The sequence below is a fragment of the Stegodyphus dumicola genome, chromosome X1 (assembly GCF_044657685.1).
Source record: "Stegodyphus dumicola isolate Sdum_Otavi_A_Nest chromosome X1, ASM4465768v1".
In the NCBI taxonomy this organism is placed as follows: Eukaryota; Metazoa; Arthropoda; class Arachnida; order Araneae; family Eresidae; genus Stegodyphus; species Stegodyphus dumicola.
In genome coordinates this window covers 197,344,539-197,362,621 of record NC_140780.1, presented here as the reverse complement: position 1 = coordinate 197,362,621, position 18,083 = coordinate 197,344,539, and the positions used below count along the sequence as shown (strand labels likewise).

At 31.1% G+C, this 18,083-nt stretch overlaps 1 long non-coding RNA gene across 11 annotated transcripts in view; it reads left to right on the top strand.

Moving 5' to 3' along the window:
* The window catches only part of LOC118180835 (uncharacterized), a 189,911-nt gene that overhangs the window by 35,033 nt on the left and 136,795 nt on the right, over window positions 1–18,083 (top strand). For 2 of the 11 annotated variants that reach the window (XR_004756757.2, XR_015038583.1), the window contains exon 2: window positions 5,864–5,952. The exons of 3 other annotated variants lie outside the window; for them this stretch is intronic. This is a non-coding gene — a long non-coding RNA (uncharacterized LOC118180835). Of the gene's footprint in view, window positions 1–4,776; window positions 4,868–5,863; window positions 5,962–18,083 lie in introns of those variants that run through there. 6 more of the 11 variants (XR_004756772.2, XR_004756765.2, XR_015038581.1 and 3 more) reach the window with 5 other exon arrangements.

Sequence of the window (18,083 nt, the reverse complement as noted above, 5' to 3'; positions counted from 1 at the left end):
TGACTATTTAATCGTCAAGTGATGGATATTTGTCTCACAGAGTATCTTTTAGCACTTAAACTTTGGAAATATTTTATGTTGAAACAAAGAGTACATTCTTCACGAAATGTATGTAGTTCTTACATGAAAACAGCGCGGCTCCTCGTGCATTGTTGTCATTTCACGTAAGACTTAGCATTTTTATTTTTATAAACTGTTTACCATTTCCGGTTATTCCCAAAGTGGCCGCCAGGGGCAAATGAAATACGCGTAAAAATGAAAGGAGGGTGCAGCAATAAAATATAATAGATTAAATATTTATGCGAAATAATAAAAGATATTAGTGAACACATGTTTTTTTTTCTTTAGTTGATTATCGCGAAGCACACGAGCGCTGTAATTATTAGGGGATGAGATCCCTTTATAGTTAGTTAACTTTCGAAGAAAAGCTGGCTCGTAGTCTTGTTACGTATGGCATAAAGCACACGTAACCAGTCCCTTCTTCGAGATTTGAACCCGGATCGAACTACTGGCGTTCAGCTACCCATTCGGACACTGGTGGACGTGGCGCACAGTTCTCAGATTTGCCTGAAATATTAAAATTTTATATAAGAACACCACCTAATCTTTATTACAAAATGCCGAAACAAAGCGAAATTGAAAGCAATCATTTCTTTATCTAAGATGTGTTAAGCTCAGAAATATATCATTATGTAGGTTGGTTACTTGTTTGAGTAATCTTGAGCTGACTAAGTTATCTGAGCACGCGAAGTCTGTCTAATCTTGCCTAAGGAGAGAGATGCACCCTTTCGCCAAGGTCTAAACGCGGGTCGACTTACTAGTGTTCAGCAGTCATAGCTGCTTCGCCACCGATGCGTTATTATTATGTAGTTACGGATGAATAGAACTTCAACATATTAATAATACTTCGCTTCATTCTTTTCATTATTTAAAAGGAGTTAATGAGATCAATTAAAATCTGAGACCCGAATTAGTTTCAGAAGCCATTTTCGCTTGATGGCGAATTTCTGTCCTTTACTGATATTGATGTAACCATCAATTATTTTTTTTGAAAAGTCTGAAAATCACTGCTGCTTTCCCGGAGGATTCGGGAAAGCAGCATTCGTTATTTAATTCTCTTTAAATCCGGTTTTTCTATTAGGTACTTTATTGTGTTGCGTTTTGTTTTCAACCCAATTTTAATTATTTCAACTCTACTTGATTCAGCCGTCATCCTATTTCATTTATGTGTTATCCAAATAGAGTCATGTGTAACGTGTATACGAGCCACTTCCCCTTAGAAAGTCCTCTACGAAGGCATCCCTTCCCTTCGAGTGCTTTACCATGACCAAGCAAACCAATCGAACAAAATTATGAGTCGGTTTCCCTTAAAACGTTCTCCTCTGAAGGCATCCCTCCTCGTATGCAGATAATTAATTATCTCTAGCTTTGTCCTAATCTAAAAAAAATGTAATGTAGTTCAATCCTTTTCCATTAAACACAATTATCTCCCGCTTTTAATTTCTTAAAAAATATGCTATTACGTATAGCGTTATTGGGTACTACGTCTAAGTCCTAGGGAGAACTATCTAATAAAACTGCTAAATTATTTATTTGTTTTGTTTTAATTTGCAAGGAAAAAGACTTGAATAGGTATAATAAGAAAGATTTTATAATACTAACTCCGCCTGAGAAACTTGATTGGCAGAAGCATCAGCTGGCTGCCCTTTTTGGAAAGCGAAGAATCCTCCATATTTATTATGAACCACTTGAAATTAATCATTTTCTCAGACGTTTTCCGTTTGTCTGTATTTTTCTGGAAATTTCACAGATAATGATGCAAAAGTAATAAAATCTGCTTAAAAAAGGCTCCAAGAAATTATGGTTACTAGCTGCATTCAGTATTCGCTGGGTATTTAAATAAATGAGGCAGATCTCTCTGACTTCATTGGACAGCCTGGTCATGGGGGGTTTGGATTAGTACATCCAATCACAAGAGAGCATGTAGTACTACTTCATATGCTAGCATATTTTCTTAACAATCGTAAATAAGCTGTGAGCAATTTAAATCTAGAGATTATCTAAATAGTAAATTTCTTCCTTACATTTGCATTCCGCTACGATGTCCTTAATGACGTCTTTTGCATTTTGACGACGAATGGCAACGAGAAAAATTTGACGGAAATGGATGCATACAACTAATCATTTTAAGCTTTTTTTTTTTTTTTCATAAATCGTTAATAGTTGCTCTTTATACCTCTGTAGAAACTATTTGCATATTAATTAATAAATATTGATTGAAAACGGTATTAAATACAATTAAATTTTTAATAAATGTCAATTAAGACAAATATTTCGGTTATTGTGGTCTGTTATTTGTTCTTATCAAATGAATTGTTGTGATTGATTTATAAAATCGTGTTACTTCCATTTATTTGTAATATTTTGTAGCATCTGTTAAGTCTTCTATTTTTTTTGGGGGGGGTGATACACTAGCGCCTTTCGTCCCGCGCCATATTACTCAGAAGTAAATGATTTGCTTAAAACTGTCTTTCGTTCAACGGTTGGCCCACCAGTAGCCGAGCGGTAAAGTCGCTGAACACAGGTAGTTCGGTCCGAGGTTCGAATCCCGCGAATGGGCTGGCTGCATGGGTGTTTTCGTGGTTTTCCCCATGTGTAACGTGTATACGAGCCAGTTTCCCTTAGAAAGTCCTCCACGAAGGCATCCCGCCCCCTTAGGCAGATAGCCCTAGTGTGCTTTGCCATAATTAAATACACCACACCACAACACCGTTCAACGGTCGACAGTAGCCCTTTGTTACTGCAGAATCCTAAAGTTATTCTTAATTGGCGTTGAATCGCGCTACTTGGCCGGTCGACGGGATAATACGTAAGTACTAAATTATATTTCAAGCCTGGAGCAAAAACTCAATTTTAATCATGTTCATGATTTTCATCTTGCAGCAAGTTTTTATTCCCTCCACATCTTCAATAAAAATATCCTGATTTGTAAATACTCTTTAATAATAATTATCATTTAAGTTAAGTTTCCATTTGAAACCACGAATTCAATCAAATGAATTTCCTTCAGGTTAAATAATAGTACAAAATCCCTGTATTTACGCAAATGCGAAAGCACAGGTGTTTGTTTCTGAAAATTATTGAAACATCTATTCCCCCCCCCCGTATTAGAAATCAAGTACAGGACTGTATTATTATTGATTTCTGATGAAATATTGATGATTGGTGTTGATGAATTTTAAAGCTACTATTTTCCACGTATATTAAGGTGTCACATTAATCGATGCTAAATCATTTGAAAAATAAACGGAATTAAGAAGAGTTTAATGAAATTAAAATGAGGTTGTTTCGTTCAGAAGAAGTTGACGAATCACTGATGCAGATGATCTTATTCTTCCCTTTTTTCCCCCTTCTCTTTTATAAAAAAGGGGGTATACACATGAAAAAAAAATTGGGAATTTTATAAGATAGCGACTTATCGGTTTGGGTCGCTCATATCAGGTAAACAAGTAAGTGACTGAGTTAAATAAATAAAAACTACGAGAAGGAAAATATTACATTTCCTCTCGCATGATAGCCTAGTTCCTCACATTCGGTAAATAAGTTTTTTGGAATTTTCTTATTTCCTTAAAATATTTGTTTATGTTAAATATTGATTTAAATATATAAATTTATTCTTCGAGGTATAATTTAAGCGAATTTTTTTCATTTGAAACCACGAATTCAGTCATGTGTATTTGCTTGAGGTTAGTAATCATACAAAATCCGTTTATTTTATTGCACGAAATGCGAGAGAAGTGTTTGTGTGTGTGTGTGTGTGGGGGGGGTGATTCATAGACTTTTAACAGAGCGTACGTTAGAAAGTAGAGCATTGTTTCTTAAAAGTATATCATTATGTCAGCTTATGGCAAATAGTGGTGTTAATTAATTATTCACATAATTAATATATGGCGTGTAGACATAAGATTCAGAATATTAATGTATGGCATTCCAATTTGTTGATTTAATCTATCAGTTTGGCAAATTATACCACATACTCAGTAAGTCTGCATTAGAACAATTTCCCTCTCTCGTGCTTCCGTGTTATGCGCTAGATACTGAGAAGATCGGAATAAGTAAAAATATTGTAAGCTGTAAGTGCGTGCTGTTTAAAAATTAATCATATTCACATTTCTCAGGAAAGGCAAATTTTTGCTTCTGCTCTCTTGCCTGCGTGAACCTACTGCGTGATGGAAAATAAATACAGCGTTTAAATAGCTTAATTTTAAATATTATATGACTTATTTTCATTTAACTTTAAACGGACATTCCCCTTTCACAGGTGTTTGTTTCTGTAATTCACTCCTAGAACTCTTGCTTGTGTGGAAACTCTTCTAAAAAGGCTGTTAATATTGTTGACAACTCGACCACCCATAATAGTGTCCTCCTATCCGTTAGAAAGACATTCGTACAAGTCCACTCCTTAGGGTGGAAACATTCGCTTTGAGAGCCAATCGAAAACACTATTGCACACCATTGGGGTAATTCTAGGGAAGAAGGAAAACCATTCGTTATCATAAAGAGGATCTGCTAGACAAAGGCGGCCCGTTTAGTTTTCTGTGCAATTTATCACGACTCTGACGCCATTATGTCTCATGGGAAGATGACACCTTATTTGAATAGACCACGTGACATTCCGCCTTTTTTTGTTTACTAGAATCTAGCGCCGTCTGGTGGTTATTCATGAAACTTTATTTTTATCCTTTCATTGTTGATGAATGTTGCACGAGCGAAATTGTTTAATTGACGATACACATGCGTAGTGAAATACTTTACCAAATTTTCAATCAACCGTAGAGGACTGCAAATATTGAATTAGAATTAAAAGGTATATATTAGTTTAATTCACATAAATGTTCATTCAAAGTACTGAAATTTTGCGAGAAGCTATGAATTATCCAAATTGACTAAGTTATAAAAATGTAATACTCTAAACTTATTATTTTTTATTTAGAGTTTAAGTAATGTTAACAAAAAAGAATTTTGTTTATTAATGCATGTTAATTATATGTATGTTATATCGCTGTAATTTTAAAGGTTTAAATTTTTTCAGAAAACTGGAATATTGAATAAATTTTATAACTTTTGTAAAAATGTTCCGTATTTGATTTTTCAAATAAAAAATTGGCTTAAAAACTTTCATCGTTCTTTAAAATTATCTTAGAAAGATTCTTATTAAATTACCATATTTGTTATTCATGATATGGTTGTACAGAATGTTCGTTGTATTTCTTTTTAAAATATTTTCTGTATCGTTTTCACGCTTGTTCACTGTCTTTCTTGTTTGATTTAGAATTTGCTTCGAGTTGGCTTTGTTAACAGTTAAGTATGTTTTGCTTTCATCTTGCATTTAGCATTAGCGCGTTTGGCTTTAAAATTAGTTTAGAAATAAGGTTAATATTATTATTTGATCATTTAATGTGCAGAATTTTCAGTACCTTTTGTAAATAAGGAAACAAACTCTTAAGTATAAAATTCACAACTAGGAAACAGAAGTAAAGGTGTTTTTTTTTTATTATTATTATTATCGAAAAGGGCATAACGCTTTAGAAATAATTTTCCCCCTGACTCTTAAGTAAATTATTGTTGTCACTTTGTAGCAGCTTTTGTTTGCAGTTTGATAGAATAATATTAAAATTTACGCTTAAATATTTCTATCATTTGTCATACATATTTTCGAAGTCATGTTGTTTAAATTTAAGTAAAGCGAAAAACGATCTCTACCGGAATATAGAGTTGTCTTCTTATAATACTATTTCTAAAACGAACTGCTCCTATTTATTTTGAATATATCTGAAATTACAGAAGTCTTTTTTTCGCTTAGGTTGAAAATCTGCGTGAGTAGAAGCTAGACTGGTGAAAAGTGTTTTGATTGCATGGCTTACATGTACTGTGTCTTAAGTACGTGGCTTCGTGAGTAAAGTGATCATCCTTTATTACATCGTTATATATCCTTTATTATATCGTAGGTTTCTTCCTATAAATAAAAACATGTTAAATTGCTGCGTACATTTTGTTCGCATTTCAGCTGAAGCGATGAAAGATGTTGAAAGAGGTTCCCCCTCCCTCTCTCACAGTAGTTTCAAAGTAACCATAACTTTCAACCAGAAAAATGTTGATGTTGAATTTCCGATACGGTTCCAAGCTAAACGTTCTGGTGCAAAAGCAGTTTTTGTTTATCATCTGCGACATGCCAGAGGATATCCGAAAGTGATAGAACTGTCTCAAGCTGCTGTTGTTTATTTACTTTATTATGCAAAGAAATGCATAAAGAAACAGCAAGCGATCAGCTGCCATTGAAGCTTCTTATTTTTTAATACCTTATTTTGTTTTATCTATTTATTTAACTCCCAGTGCTTGTACTAAGTATAGAAACGGCAGTATTGATTGAAATTACTTAATACGCAGAGATGTTTCACAAGCACACTCTTATATATATATACTTCATGATATTTGCTTTGAACTGATGAAGCAGCTGGTACCTACATTTAACACTTTCAGCTCGTCTTCCTTTAAACTACATATCATAAGCCGAAACAGAATTATGTTTCGCTTAAATTATAAATTTATGAATACCAAACGTGAACAGTGCGAATAGGTAATAAAAACTTGGCCATAATGTTGTAATACTGAATGCATTTTTTATGCTTAGTAACTTTTACTTTTTTAATAATTAAATGGAGAATTTGCTTTGCTATTTCTATGTTTACGCGAGTGTAACTCGGATCTGGTTCTTGTAAAAATTTAAGGGGTCGTGATAAGATATTTTAAAATTCTTTCGTTTACATTTTCGTTAAGTTATTTGCACGATAGAATACATTTTCTCTGCCGTGAAATAAATTTTTCGAAATAATCTTGAAAACATTATGTGAAAATGAACTTCAGAAAAATTTTCAAGTTCTTTTATTAGCGTATTACCGGTTCCTAACTTGATGGCGGATTGAACGAGGAGATTATTATTATTATTGGATTTGCCAAATCAGCAACTTCTAGCTTTTTAGGCATACGAGAAATTCCTATGTGTGCTATCACTTCGTCGGTCATACATCCGAGTTCTAAATTTAGCAAAATATTTCTGTTACAAAATTGGAACTTGATTTAGAAAATGTGATGATTCAATTTAGAAAAATAGTTAAAGATTCCCTAAATACTAGATGTTTTTCCGTTCATTTGCTATAAATGGCATTTCGGTGTATTAGATGCTGACTTTTGCGAGCTCTCATGAAAATATATGAAATTTATTTTGGAACTTTCTGAACTGTTGAGAGATAAAGTTTGTTTTGAGAAAATTATTAAAAAAAAAACATTTTTATGCGTTTTAGCCTAAACTATTTTTGATAAAATTTAGTTATTTAACTAATTGGGTTACAAAATCTACAAGATCCTTTTACACCTTTTAATAACATGTTTTGGGCGTTATATTTATTGTTTTAGTTTAAAAAAAAGTTTTTCTGGAACAATCAAGTAATTGCCATCCGATGGTACATGAACCTTCAGGGCTACTAAGGATATTGGAAGGGATGACGAATAGTGCGATAGCGTCTGAAATGATGTTTAAAAATGCTTGTGCAACACAAATATTTTAAATTATATACTTTTTATTGCGTATCATTTAAAGTTTCCAGTTATTAAAAATTAAAGTGACAAAGGCAATGTATTAATTAATGTAGTGTAGTTTTTTGTGTAATCTTGTACTTACTTAACTCCCTTGCATATGACTTCTATAATTTGAATTTCGAGTGCTATTATTATGTATGTCTTTGCATACTGTTATACAGCGCTTTGATCTCATTACTAAATATTATCAATAGCCCCTGAACGGTCTTTTTATTCTTAATTAGTAAAGAATATCTCGAAACAACGAGGAGTATATCATTTGCGAACAATTTTATAAAATGAAAGTATTATATGACAACAGTTTGTAGAAATCATTTGGTGATAGGTACGGTACTGAAAAAGTTTTGGAATTGTAGAGAATGTCCATCGGATGTATAAGTTAGCAGCGGTATTTTGGTTCGACGAGAAAATTCGGATTAGAAAGTTCACATCTGAAGTTACTGTAAAAGTATTTCTGAAAGGAAAATGAAAATTGGATGAACTCTACTTTTGTTTTCATGCATAGACCGGAGTAATTTTGTAAAATTAAATTATTGACAAAATGTATCGAAATATAGGTTGGTTAAGTTTTTCTTTTTAATTATTTTTTAACTGATCACAGTGTTTTTAACAATCACAGTGTTATTTTACTTTTCTTATTTTAAGTAAAGTTATATAAAGACAGTGTAGTTGACTCAAGGTATCATTAGAAGTACAGTATCGTTTTTAAAGCTTAGTGTCATTGGAAGATAGTATCATATAAGAAATTCTACTTAAAGACCATCAGAGCGTTATTAATATCAAATGTGATAAAAAGTAGAATGGTAGTAGAAGTACAGAGTGTGATGTAATATCACTGAGAATCAATAAAGCATTTTTTTTTGGAGCTCCTGTAGAAATTGTTTTTAAATCTGGAAACTCTGTTTGTCGTTTGTGTTTAACTGCATTTTATCTGGCCCAAAAAAAAAAAAAAAAAAAAAAATGCATGCGAAATAATTTTTTTTAAAAATTCAGTATGAAATTTTCTCAATATCATTCAATCGAATTCCGGTTTACTGCGATACTTTTTCTTGCTGTTAATGTAAAGAATATTTTATTTTGAAAAGGATATCCCTTAAATTATTTTTAAATAGCAGAGAACAATATATACATAGACATATTTGTATTTTAATTTCGAGTTATTTTTTAAGCTGCTAATGTCGTATCCCTCCTTTAAATCTGTGTGTCCTTCCAGTAAGGGAATAAGTGCAACCGTATGTTGTTGTCAATTAAAAAGCAGATTTATTTTAATCGAACTTGAGACATATATTTACAACTATTGTATAATAAGTTTTCAGTAAAAGAAAAGATATAAAAAAGTCCTATTGTTTTAGCGATTAAAAAAAAATATTAGTCCTCTGATGTAACCTCAGTATCATCACTTGCCGTGTATTTTTACGCTTTTGTTTCCCACTAGGAAATAAAAGAAAATAAGATTAAGGAGAAAGAATGAATGTTAAGAAAGGGCTTAAGTGGCTTTTTTGTGATTCTCCGTTTCTTTTTCTTAACATCTTGAGTGCTGATAGTAGTATGTGGTCCGTAGGGCATGAGATACTTCACTGAAGTTTCTTCCCCCCCCCCTTTTTTTGGTTTTTATCTGTTAGTCTCTTTTCGATGTTGATATTTTTATCTAGCTTTTGCCGCAAGGCGTTAGGTTCCTTTTAAATTATATAATCATTTTTACATGGCAAGTAAATTTCAGAGCCTCTCATTTTTTGCTGTAAGTAGTTCCTTAATAATCCTAATAAATGTTTTAATGAAGTTATCGTGAAAAGTTATTTTAAAAATCTTTTCTTAGAAAAGCAGATCTCGCAGACAATTGTTTGTATATAATTTTTACTTATATTATCTTTAATTAAATTAGCATGCTGTTATATACGAAGATGTTAAACCTAGCTGCATTTAAATGTTTCGTATTACTATGCATAAAATTTTAATATGCAAATAATTCCAAATTTTAGTAACATAAAGATAATTTAATTAGTGAATTTAATTCTATCAGCTGCTGACGTTCCAGTTTATTCGAGAACGAATATGGTACTGGTATATAACGGGCAGCCTTCTAATCAGAATTTCACAGCCGTAAAATATTGCTAAATGCGGCTTCATGGCACTTCGATATGAAAAGCAATTGTTTACTATAATAATAGCCATGTAAACTGTTACACGAAAAAATTCAGCTAGTGTATTTAATATATTGTGTGAAGGATCAAATGGGATGTGAAGTATTGTATTCATCCCCCCCCCCCGAAAAAAAAACGCTACAGCTTATTAATACTAAAAATATTATCAAACGGAGAAAAATTATCATTTGTTGTGATAAATGTTTTAAACATGATTTTACGACTGAACGTTTTATTAAATGCTTCGATTCCGGTGGGGCAATTAAATAACCTTTAAATACTGTAAAAAATTAAACACGTAAAAAACATTTCTGTCTGAGTTTTTTAATGAATGTTTTATGTAAATACTAATAAAATGTTATTTAAATTAAAATTTTGCATTTTATTTAAAATGGTATGGCTCCTAATTGCTTCTGTGTTGTTAATGACTTGCTAATAAACGCCTATGTAATTTTCCTTCTGTCACGTTTAGAGGCAATTTATAACCGTTTTTGTCCTCTTTTTAACGTCTGAATGTGAGTACTCAATGTCCTTTCTTTTAAATTCAACGCTTTTGCTCAGTTTATAAAAACCAACAACTGAAAATCAATCAAAGTTAAAGATTATTCTTTTAACCATTCCCTGTCATAAAAATTACCTTCCCATTTTAAAAGAAATTATTTAATGAGTTGTATAGCCATCGTAAGAAAAAACGCTACAGTTTTTAAGTATAATTAGATTTACGAAAAACACAATATTCGTAAGATATCATATTAACACACTGAAAAAATATTTTAGCTTTCAGTAGATACACATCTGGTATAGGTTGAAAATAGATTGAATTGTATTTTATATTCCTGTTGTTGAATGCTGTAACACTTTATTCATAAAAGGAAAAGGTATTGAAAATACCAAGAATATCTTTTGAAGGTTATAATCAATGATTTAAGAGGAGCTTACTCTTTAGAGCTAAAACATATCTGTCGCATTACAGAAACACTGTGAATGTTAATTCGTTAACAGGAGTAATTTTTATGCAGCACTGCAAATAATAACCTTTAACTTCAAAACCTGATTTAAGAACGCAATAAATAAATGAAAAAACTTAGCAATTATAATGTGATATTAATAAAAATCATTTTAGTGGTTTGATGAGTACCAATCAGTGCTTCCATTAGTGTATTAATATGGCTATAACAGGAGTTTTGAATTAGGGAATCCTATTGAGATTTGTTGCTGTGAATGTAGTAGCTTAAGCTATGCAGTTCTGGTAAATACCACTTAAAATGCAACGATACAGAATTTTTTGCATAATGGCTTACAGCCATACCAACAAAAAATGGCTGCTGTGTTAGTGTTTGAGTTTTAGGGGATCAGTCTTCAAGACATTGGATTATCGACTATTTCGGTATGAATTTCTATGTATCATTCTGCATAAAAGAAATAGGAAAGTTAACGTAAATGACAAATATAAATGTTTTTATAAAATGACAGAAAATACATTTACCTCCCTACGTTTTCTCTTTCACGTGAGCGCAGAAACGGTAAATAGTCCATATAAATTCCAGGATCCTGATTATTTAGCGGAACTTCTACGTGAGCAAAAGCGGAACTAAACTTCTGCCATCCAAAACGCATTCTATGCTGTTTAAATCTGCTTGGTACTACTCACACCGCCCGCTGCCACCGGAAAAGTTATAACCGACAATAATTTCATATGTTTAGCAATTCCTGGAAATATACCATCTGGGCTCATGTTTTTTCCCTTTACACACTAACGTAGCTACTGAACCTATTTTCTAGCGAAACTTTTTTTTAAATAGATATTTGTTTAGGTAAAAGTACATTATCGTAACAACCTCTGTTCTCTTATTTATGCCTGGCAAACCCACGCACAAAAAGAATATACATTTGGGATCGATAATTTACGTGATCTAGTACTTTTGGAAGATACGCCTCTTTGACGCTCGGATAAAAAGGGAACCCCCCATTTTATTTCAGTATCTCATCTTAGGATTTTTTGGAAGAGTGAGGGGTACATCATCCTATTATGTTCGCAAAGCGGTGATTCTTTTAAAAGAATAGATGCAATGCAGGTAAAAAGCATGCATCTGTTGCTTGTCGGAGCACGGGGCGGAAGTTTAACAATAGACAACCGTCTTCACTATGCATGTGCATCTCATGGGATATTTACTTTAGATTCTGTTATCTCCGGAAGTTAGGAAAATGGCTCTTTGCTTATAACTTATATACATACATACATATATATGTACATATATATGTACATATATATGTATACATAAAATTTGGGAATTGTTTAAGCAACATTTAAAATGCGTGCTTATTTTCTCAGTGCTGTAGCACAGACGGTAGTTCTATTATTATCAAACGGAATATATATTTCAGATATAAGGAATGATGCTGTGACAAAATACTTAACAGCCCAAATTTATATATGTGTATCTGACTAGCCAACCATGCAACAATACACTATCGCTATAATGCTAAGAGAAACTGTCCTGTTTAAGAGCGGTTATTGATATATAAAAAATATTTTGAAATAATGGTAACTGTTTTTATGTTTTCCGCTAATAAAGTTCGTAACAATTTAGAAATTAACGCAATGTATTTTGTATAATTAAAATTTTAGAGGTGTGTTGACGTGTTTTGCAAGGTTATATTAAATTTCTCACAATTTAAAATTAATTTCGTTATCAAAATCAATTATTAGAATAATAAATAAAGTGGTAATACATACTCATTTGGATTTTTTTTATTTAAAATATATGTAATATTTTATTCGTAATTCTTATTGTGAAATTATTGAAAAATATTTAGAAGTTTCCCCATGAAAGATCGGCAAGATATAAAACTTGTGTAGCATTAAAGATAAATGAAATAAAATAAATTAGTTTAACTATGCGTAAATAAATATCTCTTTAGTCTAATACCATGCGTGAATATAATTTTAGAAAATGTTTCGTCTTCCCTCTCGGAATTTCTGCTTGCATTTGATACGATTCAAGTCAGGATTATAAATTAAGGTTTTAAATTACGATTTAGGTGACATTCTTTAATTATCAAACGGTGCATAATTTACGCCTGGTCCATTCATGATTTCTTTTAACCGTGTATGCAATAAGCAAAGAGTAGCATCTAATAAGTTCCCGCGCTTAGAAAGATACTCCATTTAAATAAGTTTAAATATTGCATTTTGAATGTCGTGATTTTTTAACATTAATTCATGGCTACACGTCATAACGAAATGAGTTTTAAAAAAAGCATGAAAAGGTAAAGGTGTTTAAATAAAATTCATGGCATACATCGCAAATTTAATTTGGTAATCATTCTTATATTTTCAAGTAAAATGGAGAGTATCACGGGAATGAGCAATTTCTTTTTGAACATTTATCCGTTTTAGGATTTATATAAACATTTTCGAACTTAACCTTTGATTTAAAGCAACAGTGTATTCATTCCAATTTAGCCGTTTTGATTAATATGCCGGGTCACATATTTTATAATTAAGTAATTACAGTATCTTCTCAAGGATATATATGCATATTAATATTACGTTAACCTATGGAATTCTTATTCGTTATGTGAAGTTCCTTAGATACAGGTCGCTACACCATTCTGATGAAAAATTTTGTTCTTGCATCTGTCGTACACTTTTATTTTTATAAAAAAACTGTTCTAGATTTTTACTTTTTCAAATTCTGCTATATAGGCTTTTCTCATTCAAATGTAATTCATCATCTAATTTTAACTATTTGTGATATGTTAAGGAAAAAAGCTTTAATATATTGCCTATCTCTTTAAACAAGACTTAAGTTCTATGCATTATAGAAACATATTGCATTTGAGGGGGAGGGCAGAGAAGGATGGATTTAATGGTTTCTATTCTAATAGAATTGATTTTATTGCCCGAATTACTTCCTAAATTCCTGCTCATTATAAGTTGTACGAGAACTTCGTTGTAACAACTAATAAACTTATAAATAATTAAGTAAATTTTATAGAAATTGTATTTATACTTAAAATTAGTGACCACGTTTAGTTGATGATCTACTTTCACATATAAAATTAGTGGCTATCCACCTATTCAAAGCGTAAAATTTAATAAATTTAAGCTTCCTGGGCTATTCGACGGCGAATGGGATTGAAGATTGTTTAAAGCATATTAATTTAAAACTATGTTTATGCTCTTGTGATATAATGCCCCTTTTAACGTTATATAAAGCATTGACTGACCGGTTCCTTTACCCGAGATATGTTTTTTGTTATGATTAAAATGGTGATGCAGTTCTTATCTTAATAAAATTTTACGATAATATAATTCTTATGATATCCATTACGTTAAATGACGTAATTCTAAATGCACGAATTGAGTAAGAAAAATATATTCTTATTTAATATTTATTTTGATCATTTTTTTTTTCTTTAAACTTTTAATACTTCTTTCTATCTCCATCCTTCCCATTAAACAGATCAAATCTTTTTAATGTTACGTACGTATTTATTCTTGATTAATTAATAGTTATTAGAGATTAATCTTTAGGTGGTTAAAAATATTTTCAATATATTCTTTAATTTGTTCTTCTAGGTCCGCACTTGATTTTTTTCCCCTTCATGTGACATGCACTCTTATGCTAAATTAAAGCCTGTTTGTCTCGTAAAATGGGTGTACTTTTGTGTGCAGTATCGACAGAAGTTAGACCATTTCCTCTTTATTCCTTAGCTTTCCAAAATTATTATTGTAAATTATTTTCAGAATTGTTACTAAGGCTAGTGTCCAATTTTTAAGCGTCTTTTTTTTTTTTAATTGTTATTATTAATCGTTTCCCTCCAATGTTTTCATTTTGAGCTAAAAGATTATTCGAATCATTTTTCAAATTTTTCTTCAATTACTATTTGAATTATTAATTTATTACTGATATTTAATTTATATCAATTACCAAATAAATAGAACTGATTTTTAAAATAATTTATTTGATCAAAGTAAGGGATTACCACTAACAGATATATTGCGAAGACATTATGAGTAGAATAATAGGCATATATAATTAAAGCTATTATTACTATTAAATAAATATGTAGGGGCAATTCTTAAATTTCCAGGCGAGGAAATAAATTAAAAATTCGATTTATGAGACAAGTGAGCATGCAGTATAGATAAATTCATTAGGGGAAATTTACGTGTGAAATAGATGTAGATATTCTTTAAGGGAAAATGTCAAAAGTGTGCACATGTTTTCTCTTCAGAGCGCTTACTTTTCGATTAACATGCTGTTAATAAAATGCTAAAATTAATGAAAACTATTAGAATTATTACAGGCGCCTCTTTAAGCGTCTGCAGGTAATAAACTTCTACATATAATTTTTAGCTTTCTGCATGTTTCAAATTTTTAACACCATAAATAATAATTTTTGTTTGAATTTTGCGTAATTATAAGCCATATTTGAAACTGAGATTGATGATTAAGCTTATTTTGCCCTGGTTACAGTTAAACATTTTAATTTAAGCGTGTTGTTGTATCGTGTGATAGTTAATGTCTTTCATTAGTAACAAATTCTTTGTGTGCCTTATAATTGAAACCCATTTCTTATACGATAGTTTGTTTTTTTTCAAATCGGAGAAACTTCACTAAAAAAACTGTTTGAGAATATACCGTGTATAATTCATTGCAATGTATTTTCTGTTTTAAAATTGCAGCTTTGGTTTCAAGTTATCATGCATAAATTTATTCGCTGCAAGAAGAGCGAGAGTTGTTTTGATTATACATAATCTGAGGCAACGAACTAAAATGAATAGCTTAGTAATATTAAGAGTGTAGTCAATAACTTTTGAAGCATTGCAATACTGCCAAAAATTCAGTGGGGAAACATGAAACAATCGGATATTAACAATATGTTTCGGATGAATTTGTTAAAGCCAAATTATGCCACTTCCGGATAAGAAACTTTCTTGAGCAAAATGTTGATAATATTCTTAGAGTTGCGGAGTGTTAGTCTTTCAGTTCTAATCAGATGTGCTACTAAAAATTGTTTTCAGAATATTGTCTGAAGAGTCATTCAAGCTCATTATTGTTCATATATTAATTAGCATCATACTTAAATACTGTCAGTCATCAGTAATTGTCTCAACATGTAGTGGGAGATTAAACGCGGTTATTACTAAACGGGCCAAAAAATGTGCTTTAACGCCTCTAGAAATATTTGAATTAATTTCAGACGGAATTATTAGTTATTCACTCCGATTCTTTCAAAAACATTTACACATTTTAACTACTGATTTATTTATTTTATTTTACTTTTATTTATTTATTTTTTCCCCTATATTTATTTCATTGCAATATCGCGCAGTGTTAAATTCCTTAAAAAAAAGTGTACTTATTTTCCGCATGTATATAAAATGTTCAAGCCTATAATCAGATTTTGAAACATCTTTAACTGTATTATGTACGGCAATGAGTTTTGAACTTTGTGGCTTTAAAATATCAGAACATGCATTTGGTCGATTAGTGCGGTATTGTTTTCTTAAATTATTTAGTAAATGAATATTGCAATCAAAATTCTGTTTAAAAGATAAGTTATATTGTTTTTCTCATCCTGCTGGCAATACGAGATGTTTTTCATTTGCTATAACTTCTATGTTTAATTTTGCATAGGAATTTAGATAATATTATTACTAAATTATACTATAACATTCGAGCAACAGTTCGGATTAATAATAGACTCTCGAATCACTTGGCACATTAAATATTTAGAACAATTACTAAAATTTTAGGAATATAATGAAAATTCTAAGAAATTTAACGTAAAATTCACATAAAATAGTATCAACTAAATAGTATAATTGAGTCCACAGTAATGTAATTTTCTGAACATTCCACTTAGCGAAATCAGGTAGTATCTCTTAAGCTGCGAACATGAGATCGAAGAGTTAATGTTACTTAAGTCATATATGCAAATGTTTGTAATAGCTATAATTTTCAAAAACTGTCTAGCAAACGTAAGAATAAAGCTTCATTTTTATTAAATAATTTTGAATTGGGAATGTTAGACTGTAACTCAAATATTCTGATTTTTCAGCGATTGAATAGCATTTAAATTTTGATTGGCATTCTTAATTAATAATTAAAATAATTACGTAGTAATGATCGAAAAATAAACATGCATTAAATAAGAGTTCTAAAAGTTATTGAACTATAAATTAACATACCTGTTGACGGAACTGAAGAAAATTCTTTATAATATTCAGACCGAAGTTGTAAATTTAAAATTTTAAATCTTAAAATATTAAATATAAGGAAAGAAAGAGTTGTTAAATTCACTTTCTCTCACGGTATCTAACTCAGAACTACTGCTGTGAAATTGTCAACGTGGACGGCCCTGCTCGTTAGCGTTGCCGGAAATCTAATAGGGCCAATAAAGACATAAAATTGACGATACTGACAGCTGTGAAGAAGGCGGTGTTAAGGGGCTTGCGGGGCAAATCAAAGGGAACTGAACGCACCCCCTTATCTCGGACCTTTACATTGATTTCAAATGCTGGGGAATTTTCCCATTTCGGATCTGCGGCATAGCCATAAGGTTCGTGTCGTGATAGGTCCGCTACTGTTACACTCCACAATGAATTTTCAGTTACCCCTGTTTGGATATGAGCAGATGTCTAGAATCCCCCCTATAACCCGGCTCCTAAGTTTTAGTTATCAATGGAAATCTGACAGTTTATGAGCTTCTGTCTACGCCATGAAAGTGTTTTCAACGGAGGCATGATTTAAGCTGAAATCTTTTGTGATATGGCGAAGTTATGCTTTGGCATAGCAACTTAAAGTGAGTACACGGAAGAAGTTTTTCGTTTGCAGCCCAATTTAAAATTTAAATATTTCAAAAAATTATTATATTTTTATGTTCTTTTTATTTAATGTTGTAGTTTTATGCTGCTAATAATTATTTCAAAAAAATTCAGGTAAATTTTGCATTTCAATTCCATTGCCTCTCCTGTATATAGCAGGTTGCGCAGAATTCAGTCCTTAAATTTTAGAAACTGTTTCTTCCAGTACGAACGAAAGTAAGTACGAAACGAAAGTAAGTTTCAGTAAGATACGAAAGTTGATTGTTACTTGAAAAGTTTTCATTTCAGCGAATCATTTAACGTAAATAATCAGGCATCAGTTTATGAAATTTGTGATTAATATGATTTAATCAATACGAAAAGCTTTAATAACAACAATAAATTTAAATGTAAATTCGCATTCATTCTGGTGATTACGGTTATTCGTCCGTAGACAAAACTTTTTA